This window comes from Falco punctatus (genome assembly GCF_963210335.1).
Source record: "Falco punctatus genome assembly, contig: scaffold_76, whole genome shotgun sequence".
Taxonomy (NCBI): Eukaryota; Metazoa; Chordata; class Aves; order Falconiformes; family Falconidae; genus Falco; species Falco punctatus.
The window spans coordinates 460,513-474,811 of NW_027660277.1; the positions used below are offsets into that span (position 1 = coordinate 460,513).

At 54.5% G+C, this 14,299-nt stretch overlaps 1 pseudogene across 1 annotated transcript in view; it reads right to left on the reverse strand.

The window, feature by feature from the left end:
• Positions 1 to 14,299, reverse strand: part of LOC308057289 (hydrocephalus-inducing protein homolog) — a 66,311-nt pseudogene that overhangs the window by 31,259 nt on the left and 20,753 nt on the right. The window contains exons 10-17 of the transcript in view: positions 13,282 to 13,425; positions 11,385 to 11,528; positions 10,124 to 10,557; positions 4,245 to 4,437; positions 2,200 to 2,304; positions 1,970 to 1,976; positions 1,329 to 1,636; positions 319 to 456 (exon numbers count right to left, since the gene is read on the reverse strand). The product of the transcript in view is annotated as a hydrocephalus-inducing protein homolog (transcript). The remainder of the gene's footprint in view (positions 1 to 318; positions 457 to 1,328; positions 1,637 to 1,969; positions 1,977 to 2,199; positions 2,305 to 4,244; positions 4,438 to 10,123; positions 10,558 to 11,384; positions 11,529 to 13,281; positions 13,426 to 14,299) is intronic.

Here is a 14,299-nt window from a genome sequence, read left to right on the forward strand (position 1 = left end):
GTCTGGCTCCAGTGTCGGCACAACCACAGAGCTCAGCACTCGGGGTCCAAAGAGCTACCGAAGCCCTCGTGCCTCCCGCCGGCGGCTGCTGCAGGATGCCAGAGCCACCCACCAGCAAAGGCCATGAAGGGGCTCTAGTAGGACCGCGCTTGCTCGACCTTCTCTGCCACCCAGCAGCAGTTGCTTACAGCCCTGGCTCTCCGTGCCGGTTTTGTGGCTCTGTCTTCCTTTTCTTTTTTTCCACCTGCCCCACCACCTTTTTTCCCTATAACCCTCTCCTGGGCAGCCTGGCCAGGGTGAATCACTTGTGCTACTCACCGTGCTGGGCACGGCCAGGGGCACGCCGAGCGGAGGGCTGTCCGCAGCGGCTGCGCTGGAGCCGAGCACCACGTAGGTGAATCCCACCTTCCCTCTGTTCTGCAGGGTGACCTCCGCTTCCTTGACTTTGTTAAACAGCTGGAGAGAAGACAGAGGAGCGGGAAGTTACAGACGCAGGTCTGCTGCTGGGAGTCTCCTTCCCTTTTCCCTGGCTTGAAAGCACATGAACACAGCGCAGAAGCAGGGAGCGCAGGGGAGGTACAGGCACTGCGGTGTCCTGGGTTAACCTGGGCGACCCCCAGCCACAGGGTACCCCTTAGCCCTACGCAGGAACACTATTGACGGCAGCACGTAGAGGTGCAGTAATAAATAAACCAGGGGATACAAGCCCTCTGCTCTTTAAGGTGTCACCTAACAGCCAGCTGAAACAAAAGAGGAGGCATCGAGGCATTTCAGAATAAGAGGCACCTGCATACAAGTATTTGCAAGCAAAACAGAAGCAAAAGTAGAGACAGACAGGGCAACAGCCAAACAGGGCCAACAGCTGGAAGGGTCTGTGGGGATTTTAACTGAAAAGAAGTGCCAATTGTTCTGGGACATTCTCTCCAGCTGCAGTGACTGGAAGCCCAAGTTAACTTCCTCCCCAGTTTATTTTGTTGATTAATCAAGAGCATTAAAAGAAAGCATCTCCTTGGACCTCAGGCTTTAGGAACGGATGGGCGGATGAGGGTCCTGGGGACATGTCCCTTTGGAGATCACCACAGGGTCCTTGCCTGTCCCGGGAGGCAGCGCTCGTGACCTTGAAGAGGAGGAAATCCCAACTATTGGGGGGTAGAGATGGCCATTAAAAAACAACTCTGATGCAGAACGTATCACCCAAAGGCAGTACTTCCAAGCGACAGAGCCAACAGAGTAGCTGGGAAGGGAAGAGCGCCCTAGACCTAGGTGGGCAGCAACGCGCCGGCGACAGTTCCAAGACAAGGACCTCTGCCAAGAGAAGCGTGCGGTACCTGCAGCCCGCAGTCGATCTCCGTCACGTCAAGGAAGTAGTTGATGAGCGAAGCCTCCCCACTCAGCGCAATCTCGTAGGTCGGGCCTCCCTCCACACTGCACAGCGCCGTGACACGGGCAGCAATGTTTGTGCGGCCAACGAAGGTGAAGGTGACGCGCTGGCTCTTGCCCGGCGGCAGCGCGCCGTACAGTGGCAGGACATCAAAAACCTGGAGGCAGGGGAGGAGAGGTAGAGATGTCGAGCGTGGAAATTGATGCAGAAGAGCAGCCGTGGCTTGGAGCAAAGTACAGATGTGGCTGGAGGGGCCTCTTCATCACAGGCGAGATCACCCTAATCTCATTCTGCATCCATTCCACTTACCGGTGGGAGAGACCCTGGGAAAAATCTTCTCCCATACTAATTAATGTATTAATACACTAAATTAATTTGGGATGTCTCCTGGCAGCAAGACATTCTCTCAGCTGAAGAACTTGCCTTTAAAAACACTTTTTACTGCCTTCAGAAAAACACAAGACTTGGAGATGAGAGCCCTTGGAGCTGGGGGTGGACTCCAGCCCAGCTCGTCTAACTCCTGACACTTTTCACTCTCTCTCCGACCCGCACACTGCTCTCGCAAAAGCTACTGCAAAAATTTCCTACCGAGCACCTGATGAGTAACAAGACGAATAACACCCTCCACAGGCGCTGCACAGGCAGGACCCTCGGTCAGCCCTACATGGCCGGTTGCTTCAGCAGCGCTGCGCAACGTGCTGGGAGGGATGCGAGGCCACTCCGTGAGCAGCACCGAGGGCCACCAGTGGCAGCGGGGGCTACGTAACTGCTTGCCACGCTGGGAGCCCAGCGGGGAAGTGAGACAGATGCCCACTTACCTCCTCCGGTCCCGAGGGGAGGGGCTCCACCTCCACAAACCGCATCCTTTCCTGGGTCCTCACTGGCCTCCGACTTTCCAGCTCCACAGCAGCGGACGGCAGCAGCTGGAAAACAAGCACCATGGGCTACAGGAGGCAGCTGGCTGGGCTGAGGGGGATCACTGTGCTGCAGGCTCCACCGCCTCATCGAGCCAAGAGCAGCTAAGATGGGACACAGGCACACACCAAGTACGGGGACGCCTGTGCCATTAGCCGAGTGTGGGTCCAAGACCCGTGCGGATGAGACACGAGGTGCAGGTGGAGCCCGTGTCACACCGGCAGGCGGGCTCGGACCCACCGGCTTGCACGAGGAAGCGGGGTGCTCCCAGCACCCTGTCCTGGCAGGGACCTCGAGGGCACGTTGCACCCTCATGCCACCCCAGCTTTGCTCACTCCTGCCCAAGAAACGCACCAAACACCCCACCCCTGGACAGCTCAGGTTCTCCATGACAATAATAGGAATGCAGCTGCAAGCGAGAAGTGTCAAAAATGGGAAATAAGGACTTCAGAAGTCCTTGGCACAGCTGTCCCATTTCAGGTGGTGCTTAGCTTTCCCCTTGTGCACTCATCAGTGCTGGAGGGCTGAGGATCGCCATTTCTCTCGAATAACACCATCCTGAAAAAGGCAGCTGAAATGTTTTTCTGTCTTGCAGCAGCTGAGGGCTGGTGTTTAACCTCAGAGGTGCCATCCTTTAAACGGAACCTCGTCCCTGGGCTTCTGACCCCTATTTATAAGCAAGGGCTTTGTGATTGCTCTTGAAGTTTAAGAATACCTGCTGCTTCGGTAACATGAAGGAGGGCTTTGCGCTGGGGCTCTGACATGGGCAGGGTATGTACAGCACATCCTCAGACCTAACCAGAGGCTACATCTCTCCAAGGAGATAAAGCACTGGGGAGGGCTGAGCCTTCTCACATCTCAGTGCTCTTTCTGTTGTCTCCACATCTTCCAGCCTGCAAAGCTTTGCCAAGGGCATATTCCCAAAGACGCTAACCCACATCTTTCCCAGGCTTATGGTCTCCCACCTCCCCAGGAAGGCTACATGGGCATTGCCTTGATACAGTGACACAAGCAGAAGACAACGCTGCAACCCAGATGTATCCTTTGAAGCAATTTTGGATCCTACCTAGCCATATCCCCTTGAATTTCCCTGCTTTATCTGTGCATACATGGCAACAAAGCAGGGCACAAAAATGATTTCATGCTTCTATCTGAAAACATTCAGCCGCGCTATTCTTTATGCCTACCGGGTATCCTTTTTCCTGATTCAGAAAACACGTGCAGAGCTACAACATTAAAACCACTGATATTTAGATGTCAGCAGGTGCGACCCCCCTCCTTGAACTTAACACCAACTCCGGCACTTTCAGAACCTCCTGTGCTCTCCTATATCCTTTTTTATTGCCCCAGGAGCAGCCTCTGTCCCACGTGATGCAAAAGGCGCCATCAGCTCCCACTAGCACCGAGGCCAAGCTCCAAAGCACCGAGGCTCACCAGGAAGGTCAGCAGACCAAAGGCTGTTTTCCATACTAAGAGGAAAAGACAGCAACTTTGTCAAGTCTCCATTTATAAAAAGGCAGCTCTGTGGCCATCGCTGCAATACCAGGGCTCGGGCGAAGGCAGAGACGTGACAACGGGTGGCTCTAGCTGGGGCTGAGAAGATGGCACATGGAGACCAGTACTGGGCAGGGCTTGACAGAGGAAGGGAACTGGAAGCCTCCACATCACGGTGCAGGTAAAACCCCTCCTTTCACAGTGCAAAAAAAACCCAACCAAAAAACCCCAACCTCACCATAGGTCAGGAGGACCTGAATGGGCTTCTCCAAACAACACTACCCTACTTGTCCCTCCCCATAAGCCCCGTGTCCAGCTGCTGGCCCTGCTGCCCAGCCCACTCTCAAGGCACATGGCAGCAGGGCAGCAAAAAAGGGACGCTGGCACCAGCACGGCTTTTTGGTGGCAAGCTGGGGGAGGCAACGCAAAACAGTGAGTGTACAAGAAAATCTACCTTTGCTTCCAGGGAGTCCTCTGCATCTGCTGGCTCTTGGGCAGGATCCCCCACTGCTCCCAGGGCTTCAGCTGGCTCCTCTACGCATCCATCAGTGACACTGCTCTCTGCAGATGCCGAGTGCTCCGAGCAGGCTCCCTCCTCCTTTGGTGGCTGGGGTTTGATGAAAGGTTTAGGTGCTGGAGGGCTGAACCTGGAAGAAACCGTAACTTCAATCATGAAGCTGCAGCAGGAGGGAGGAAGACCTGGAGAAGCAGTTCCTTGGCAGGACGTGGCCCCTGGGTGGGCACTGGTGCCGCCAGCCCAGGAATGGATCCGACCTGGCAGCTCCAGAACCAGGATGCAGCAGGTCAATGCTGGGGGCTGCCCAGGGACAACGCCGGTCCAGCAGTGGCAACTGCTTGCAATGAGGAACTGCAGATATCAGAGGTGAACACCTTGCAGGGAGACAAAAGGACAAACTGCACAAAAAGGTGGGACTGAGACACAAAGGGGCAGATCTGGATGGTGATGAGCCAGCACAGACCCAGTGCCGCAAGGAGGTTTTCAGCTCTTCTAGGTATTCACCCTGAATTTTCCCCTGGGCGGTTACGCACAGCTGCGGGTCAGGACCAGCAGTGGCGATGGCAGGAGCAGGGACGGAGCCCGCCGCCTGCTGTGCCTGAACCCCGACGGAGCCGGCACGAGCCCAGCACGGGACACCTTCGCACACGCAAGGAACACGGGAAGACACGTCAAGCGGCTCCAGGCAGAGACTCACAATTAAACAGCCCATTGATCCCCGATGAGCACCAAAGCAGCCGCAATTAGTGCTTTGGGGAAGGAAACGCTGGTCATTTTTAATCAATCTATTCCAATCGCGACACTGAGATTCAGCTCCCTGCCGTGCCGCAGGTACTCCCTGGCTGCAAAACAGCAGCTCGAACCGCACCTCGCGCCAAAAAGGCTGCAGCTCTGCTGAAACGAGCTTCTAACCGGTGTGGCACGTCCTGATGCCATCATTACCTCCCCAGCATTTTCTAAACACAAACTGTTGGAGGACAAATTTGACAAATGGTTCAGCAAAGCAGTTCAACCGCTCGTTTTGCAAACAGAGCCGAGTTTATCCTTTGAGCAACAGCAGCCAGTAAAAAGCGTATGGGTTAACGTTTTCAGAATTCCCAAATGACTCCAACTATGGTCCCTGTATGAAATTGCAGCAGGTGCTCACAGTAGCTCTGCTTGGATTTCCAACGCCACGTGGAGGGACGCGCTCGGGCCATGCCTACCTGCCGCTGTTCCTATTCGTAAACGTTCCCCCCGCAGTCAAACACGGCACATTTTTTACAGCTGGGAATTCAGTGCCTTGAACCACGGGCTCCAAACAAAGATTTGTCTTTAGTATCTAAGGCTGGTTTTCGTTTCTGGATTACAGGCTCTGCTCTTCACAACCTGAAAGAGATCCCGCCTGACTTGCCCTCCCTACAGCGACATGCAAGAACACGGCTTCGCCCAGGTGAGCCCCTGACAGCCCTCCCTCCGCCTGCTGCTGGGACGCCACGGGGACCCCGAGCAACAGCTCGGCACCATCCGTGGGGAAGAACAAACCAGGGCTGGAGGGGATGAAGGCGCTCGCTCAGCCCTGCAGCGCATCGCCCACCTACGGTCCCACCCACGCAACCTCTGCTCCTCTCAGCCCAGGCACCCGGGTGCATGTTGGGGGGCCCTGACGGGCGACCAAACTGCCCAACACCTCCAGCGGCCGCTGACTTGGGCAGCTCCGTAAGGATGAGATAAATCCAGCTCAGCTGGGACAGTGGTGCTTTTGGGCAGCCTGCAGCTGCACGCTACCTTTCCCTGGCGGCAGGGGAGATGCCCACAGTGTCGGGCCACCAAGAGGAACACCTCAACACCCTCCAGCCACGCACCAGCCCACGCACCCGTTGGGCGCCTGGGTCCGGCCGTCATCGCGGCAGCTGTCCCAGAACCGCTCGCTACGATGCACATGGTGAGGAAATGAAACCGCAGCTCTTAGAGTGGCTCGTGATAAATAATGCGGCTTAGTAACAGCTCCCGAGGAGAGGGAAACCCCCAAGATGGAAAAGCCATAATCATTTATTAAGGTACCTCTAGTTCTACAGAATGGTTTGAGGCAACTTCACCAGACCGTGGTGCCTAGACAACAACAGTATTTTTCCCTCTAAAGTAGAAGCCCTCCGGGACCCAGTGCTGGGAGATGATGTGATTAGCAAGTCCTGCTGCAGAGAAGCGTGAAGCAGCACAGCCAGGGACTCTTTCCAGTGGGGGAAAGTCAAAAAGAACAACAATGAGCATCACATGAAAAGGAAGGGAGTGAGGAACCCGAGATGTCAACAGAAAGCTGACCCCAAGGACACGACATCTTCCTGGCACTGAAGGAAAGGGGGTTGGTCCTGGGAAAGAAGGGCAAGATGATGAGATGTTCGGCATCAGCCCAGGCTTGAGGTAACCCTTTCTCAGAATCGGGACCTTCTGGGCAGCCTCCAGCACTTTCAGAGCAAGGCTGTGAACGCAGGGATGAAGGCAAGGAGCAGAGAGCGGCTCCTCCACCTGCAGAAGGCACCAGCCCCAAAGCAGAGGGGCCAAAGGGCTGCGGAAGTGCCTCCACCAGCACGCTGGAGTGGAGATGAGGAGCCTCCTGACATAAGCAGGTCAGCCTGGGGCTGGAGGGGCTGACAGCAAGGTGTTAACCCCCCTGCGTCCATCTCACCCAACCTGACCACCCGTCAGATGAGACAAAATGGATCCAGGTATTAACAGGGGGGATTCAATGGCAGCACAGGCACACTGACAGCAGGGAGAGAAGAGTCCTTCCTGCTAGGGCCAGGACAGCCTTGTGCCACCCACCATCCAAACCGCTGAGACATTAGGAAAAAAAATCATCTCAGCCTGTCTCTTGGTTTCTGAGCCTCCTAAGGACACAGCTTCACACCACTCCCCACACCCACCTCCCAAAATAGAGGAGCCAGAAATCACACCGCTTCTGCAAACCGCACGTGAAGATTCAGGCAGGATGACGTGACCTTGCCAGCTCAGGCTGTGCGAGAGCCACCACCAGCAGGACAGACACCCCAGAACGGTGATCGGAAGGCCCGAGGTCCCTGCAGGTCCTGCCAGCACCAAGGACACGTGCCAGGAGCCACCACCCCTTTGCATTAAATGCAGGAGTTTTAACAGCGCTGAGGCTGCTGCCCTGGTGCGTGGCACCCACACGCCCAGCATCCTTGCCCAGGCCCCCAGGAACCACACGCTGGTGCATCCCTTAGGCACAGCCGAAGTACCGGGGGAAAACAAGCCCCCCAACAAAGCCCCAGCTCTGTCACAGGGCAAAGCACCAGAGACCATGCACCCCTGAGGCATCTAAACAGGCTTATGGACCCCGACGATGCACTTTGATTTGTCCTGCAGGCCAACAGACTTAGATTGAAAAGGGACTTTGGAACAAGCAAGACAGCTCAAGGGTGTTTGAAACTGAAAACAAAACAATGTGATACAGAAGTAAACTCAAAACCTGCCCAGTGCACCCTGTGGGAACACGTGGCTTGAGCTGGGCCACCTGGCCAGCAGCTGGGGAAGGTGGTGGTGATGGTCTGCCCTCGCCAAGAGCAAACTCGAAACTGCATTTTGTCCCAATGCCCTGATGCCTATTTCTTTGCTAGGATAAATTCCTCTGCTGAGCTAAGATTTGTGCATTTACTGAACCACCTGTTGACATTCAGACCAGGCAGCGCGGAGACAGAGAAGCAACATCATTGCAGTGAGATCCGACACCTCCAACTGTCACTGTGCGCGCCCTGGAAATGACTAACCGCACAGCAATGGCTGGACTGTGTTGCTGATACGATTGCTCAAAGTAGCAGCAGTGACTAAAGAGTAAGGAGGAAAAAATGGGTTGACCAATTAGAAGAAACAAAAAAAACAAACCCACTTTAAGCACAAATAGTCTTGTCCAGGCAGAGAAACAACATTTTTCTCTCCTGGCCAAAATAAATGTGTGTGTCTGATTGATGCTGGGAGTCTCTGGCAATCAGCTCCAGCAAGGTTAGAAGTGTGGACGCTTCAATTCTATCGATCTCGCCTTCACGAGACCTGATGTTTGATTCCCTCGATGTCAGACCGAGTTAGTTTGATCTGATAATTTAGAATAGCAACAGTGCTTAATGTAGACCAGAAATAATATCTGACATGCTGCCCTTCTGCTGGGCTCTTAATGAGCAATCTGAGGTGTTAATAGCCTGGAGACCATCTTCATTTCCAGCCCTGACATGGAGAATCACATGGTGTCTGCCGAGGGACCCAGAGCGAGCACATTACTGCTTAATTAACATGCAGAGCAGAAAAGGGAGCTGTCCTAACGTCCACAGCACTAACGAGCCAGCAAAGGGGCTATGCCAAACGCTCTGGAGCAGGGGCTGCTATCCTGCCAGATGCTCAGGACCCTCAGCTGCTACCAACTCAGAGCTGGGTGACTCAGCGTCTGCCGGAAGAACCTGCAGGCTCAGGTCCAGCAAAGCCAACTTAAGTGGAGATGGGGGAATTAAAAGCTGAAAACTGATTCAGCAGTCACATTTCCAAAACCCTAAAAAAAAAAAAAAAAAAAAAAAAAAGAGTCGATACAAACAGGCAACTGGCCAATAAGTGGCCCCAGAGGAAATTCATTCCACACAGGCTTTGCTCCAATGTGTGTGTTTCTCTGTTATCATAAAATATATGCATTGTTCTATCATCAACGTTAGATTTTTCCCTTAGCTTGTAATTAAACCCTAATCTAATTTACCAGGAGATGACAGGGGCTTCCGAGCAAAGCTTACAGCCCTGTTACTCTTTCCCTGTCCACCTCCTTGCACCTGCTTTTGCAGACTTTCCCCTGCATTTTAGGGTCTGTTCTTGAAGGCGCCGCGCATGAAGGGCCACACCAGACTGGCCGTTACCTGGTAAGACCCCGCTGTGAACGGGCTACCCCAGTGTCCACAGCTTCTCCCCCAAGCCCTCCTCACCGCCATGGCTAATGCCAGTGCCCAGTCTCCTCTAAGCCAAATTCCAACTCCCTAAACAAAACTGTTTATTTATGATCTCTGTTATTTGCAATAGCAGCACTTCAATGCGCAGTGGTTAACTTTGCTCGGTTTCCCAGGGCATTATGGAAAAAACAGTTGCTACTGTCATTAAAACCACCCAGACTAGGCTTCTGTACTACGCAGAGAGGCCACAGCGGGAGGAACTGCTAGAAATGTGTTTATAGATGTGCTGCAGCACCACTGCAAGAGTGCTCTTGGGCTTGGAAACCACTGACCAGGGCTGGATGCCCTGCCTCCCAAGGATGCTCAGACAAGCGCTCCCACCGACACCTGCAGCTGGACCTACAGCCCCAGCAGAACCTGCCGTTTTGGTGAAAAATGCTGAATCAACTGCACATCGCATTCACAAAACAGCTAACAGACAAAAACTCCCTTCTCCAGGGTGGTGTTTGCCTCAGGCCACCAGGGTCTGCGAGCACAGCTCTCCACAGCAGCTTTCCTTCCCGGGGAACCAGTACGGGAGCTACAGCAAAGCAGCAGCAAGGGACCGGGGCAGCAGCAGGTCCTTCTGGTGGCAGCGCCTATGTAGGTTCTTAGGATGAAATGACAACGTACAGGGTCGGCAGGGATGGAAAACCGGTGATGTTACCGTCCACCTGCCTAAGCGTGGCTTTGTAGCTCCAGAGGCACAGCAGGACTCCAGGGTATGGGCTAAGCAAAAAGCGTTAGTAGTGTCATACAGCCCCAGCTCGGCTGGAGAACAGGGTCTCCCCCCCAGCGTCCAGCTGGCGGAGATCACCTTTTCCCTGAGCATCTAGCCTGACCACGGCTGGCAGGTGTTATTCCCACCAGGGAGAGCTGACAGCTGCTTGCCAGATCCCAGGCAAACGGCCTGGGTCTTCGCCAGGTACAGACAGGACACTAGGAAGAGGAGCTTCAAGGAGAGGGCAACGGTGCACATACCTCAGCTGGCTCGTGTGGCCGCCCGTCAGGAACGACCAGTGGTACCGGACGAGAAGCGGGCTGCAGTTGGTCATCTCAATGTAACGCTCCACCTCAGTGTCATTCAAGATGCACCCAAAGTCCACGGCCATAGTCTGGAACTGGAGATTGGGGAAGAAGACTTCTCCCCGAACAGTGACCTGCTCCTCGCGAGGATGCTCGAGCAGCTGTATCTTCAGAGCCTTCTCTGCCACCCAGCTATTCAGATGCTCCTCGTGAGCAGGGTTAAATCCGATGGAGAAATGACGTTCCTCCCCTACCTCCAGCTTCATTGGCTGCAAGGAGATTAAAAAGATCAAACACCAGCGTAATGAAGTCCAAGGCTGGATAGCATGGAACATGTCAATGTCTTAAAGCATGACCTCAGCGTGGGCTTCTCAGCCCACCCTGCACGTTCTTTACAGCGAGTGCCTGACTGCAAGCACCACGCTCTCCTCAGACTATTGCAGGCTCACGTTTCTGTGCTTTGCATCGATACCAGGGGGAAATAAATACTGTCCTACTGAATTCTGGACCCACAGAGGCTCTGTGCTAAACACACAGCCGAACCAGCACTCCGGCAAGCCAGGGCTGCTGCCCTGACTCCAGAGAAACTCCTTTATCCTCACAGCACAAGTGCACCGGCACGGCAGCCTCAGCCTCGCAGGGGCCAGTCACCGGCACGGCACAGGAACGGTGCCCGCACCTCCACCAGCACGTGTCCAGCACAGCCCACGTCCAGCACCTTCCACCACCGACAGGGCAGGTGCCAGGCGACAGCGGGAGGAGCATCCTCAGCCTTCCCGAAGGCAGAGCTGCCCTCACAGAGAGCAAGCTGCTCTTGAGGTTGGCTGAGGACGGCTGCTGCAAGTCCCAGGAGATACCTTTACTCCATGGCTTGCCCAGCCCTAGGTGCCTGCTCCCTTCTCCTCATGGCTTTGAGCCACGAAGTATCTTCCCAACTCGGGTATTTTTGTTTCTTCCAGCAGCTCACTTCAGATCTGATTGAGTTGGGGCCAGGCTACTGCTGACTCTGCAGAAGACACTGCCAGAGGACTTCCCAACAGGAACGCACCGCCACATCCCTCCTCCTCAAAGCCCACCGCGGGAAGGTCCTGCTCACCTGGACATCTGCAGGGAGGGGCTGCTGGGCCGCATCACAGACTCTGAAGGGTTGATCTAAGGCCAGGACGACACTCAGCGGCAGGGAGGACATGTTTTTTAAAGAAAGAGGCTTATGCTGTAGGCTGAGGACGTCACTGGGTAGCTACAGAAAGAGGAGACAAGAAGAAAACAACCTGAAGTGGCCACGCACCTCCCTTCCCTTCCGACGCATTTCAGAGTTTTCAACCCCAAAATTGCACACATCTCTTAGTCACTGTCTGTATTAGTTTCTACCCTTCTACAAGGTTTTTCTTTCAGAACGTCAGGTGCTTTTCACGTTTAGAAACCACAGCATCCCCCAGGGGGCAGGGAAACAGTCTCACATACAGACGAGGGAACAGCACCTTGAGAGGAGGCAGCTGCTTGACCAAGGTCAAAAGCAGAAAGCGAACCCAGAGCGCTTGTCTCCAGTTTACCCTCTCTTGGGCAGAATGGCACAAGACGATTTTCACCCCCAGTCATTTCCTACAGCCTTAGTGGCTCCAGGAGCCTCACAAAAGCAGGGATGCTAGTCAGAAGAGAAAAGCAAGCAGGATTTGGCCTGGAGCAGAGAGCCTGCAGTAGCCTAAGGTTAGCTTGGAACATTTACACGCACAAACAGCCAGCTAGAAACCTCAACGGTCTGGTTGCAACGTGTGTCCTGCTGTCCCTGCTCCAGTGACAAAGTGTCTGTAGCCTCACAGTTAAGCTCAGCCTAAGCTATTTCTTTCTGTTTATGCATCGCTCTGGCCTTCCTGCAGGGTTCACATCAACTAGGCAGTGGCTGGGAAACTAGTTCTGGCTGTATCGATATCCAACAGCTGCAGCGTCATAGCACTCGATAAACTAGAGCACAGGGCATCAAGCAGAACACAGGCAGACATCAGGAACAGCTGAAAAGCTTCTCATTAAGTGTGAACCACCCGCTCACAGGATTTTGTGCTTCTCTGGAAGCCTGGGAACCAGAGGAGAGGCCTGAAAATACAGAAACTAAATAATGAACCATCTTCTCTGTTTCAGACACCGCGTGGGAGAGGGAAAGATGATGGAGGAGTCAGGACCCAGAGACTAAAGGGCTCCTGTTTTGCATCGGTGTTGTCATCACTGCAGCTGAGGGATGACTGCAGGTCCTTTGAAGGAGGTGAGGCTGAGGGAAACGCAAAGAGCCAGCATCCATGCCAAGAGCAGGGAAGGCAGAGAGACAAAAGATGACAGTTTTCCTTCACCAGCCTGAGGAATTGGCAGGAAGCTCCATTCTTCTCAGCTTCCCTGCAGGATCGGTGTTCAGACATCCCCATGCCTTGGAGGAGCCTCAAAAACCTCCCTTCATCTTGACTACACAAATGCGTGTCTCTCTGCAAGTGGCTACGATCCCCCCTCAGCGCAGCAGCTGCAATCTCAGCGTTACTTCGCTGAAGTCAGAAAACCATCTCATCGCTAAGAACATCCTCACTTACTTCACAAAGCACCTCAGGAAGGGCGAGGAGGGGTTTAGCATCGCTCAGCTGCAGCGATCGGCTCTCCCCCCGGCAGCCCCAGCGCACAAGGCGGCTGTGCAACAGCCACGCTGCGCTCGCGGGTCCCACTGCCTCACCTGTGCCCTTGGCGCAGCAGCTCCATCCTGCCTCCACCTCGAGAAGGGCAGAGCTGTGACTGTCCCCGACCCCAGGGCAGCAAAATCACCATCTCGGCGGTAGAACCATCTCGTGGTAACGGCCAAAGCTTGCTCTGGCTCGAATCGATAGCTGAAGCCCCGTGGACTTGGGGAAGCGGTTTAACCGTCCCCATCCCCCCCGTGTTTAACAGGCACGCACACCCTGCAGGCTTTCGGCCATCAGCCACGCTCTTCAATGCCAGGATGCAATCCTGAGACTTACCTTCTCCACCCGGAATGCGATTTCTCTGGTAGACACTTGCAGAACGGGATCAACGAACTCACACGTGACGTCCACCTGCATTATCTGTGCCTTCCCCGCCTTGCTCCCCACCACGGCGTGACACAGCAGCCGCTCCTTCACCACCTGCATGCAAGAGTCACGCGTCACCCAAGCAGGTGCTGGCAGGGCATCCACAAAACACGCTGCAGTTGCTAGCCACCCAACCACGGACCCTATTCCTGCCGCAACTTACAGCCACTGCCCTCCTCAATAGCCCCCTCCTCTTGTTATGCTGCATCCTGTTTATGAGGGCACTCAGCTAGGTGAGCGATCAAGCCTTCTGCAAGCTGCCACTGAGGCAACCCTTGCAAGCACCTTTCAGATCATTAGGAACAGCAGGAGCTTCCTGAAGATTCATTCCACATTTGCTTAAACACCTGGGCCCAGCGGTCCCAGAGCCAAGGAACGTACACCAGGGTTAGCTGGCAGCTCCTCTGCAGAGTGGGATTTCCCCTGGCCTGGAAAGAAGGGCCCGGGGGGGAGAACACCCCGTGACCCTGCTGAGCTGCCACCCAAGGGTGCTGCCAGACCCGGCTGCCCTTGGGACACCAAGGCTGGCTGAGAGTCTGGGGTGAGCTGGTATGGAAATACCGACAACAAGTCAAGCTGTCAATTATAACGGTCCCTGGGAACACTTTCCCACGTGGATGAACGTCACTCTGACCATCAGGGCTGGCACGCACTGTTTTTCTCCTCCAGGACTCAGCGCTAGACAAGCCTCTGCCCATGTTTGTCTGCAGAGGAAAAATGATGCTGCTCTCGGACTCTCCCTCTCTTCACAGGTTTAGTGCTTGGGTTTTTTTAACTCACTCTTTTCACCACATCTATGACCTCACATGTTTTCATTTATTTACAGCCTCTGCTCCTAGCCTAAGTGTAACTTATTTTCTCCGCCCTTCCTTTCTGCCTCAGCACATGACACCCTGTAACCTGCCCTCTGCTTCTGAAGCAGCAACAT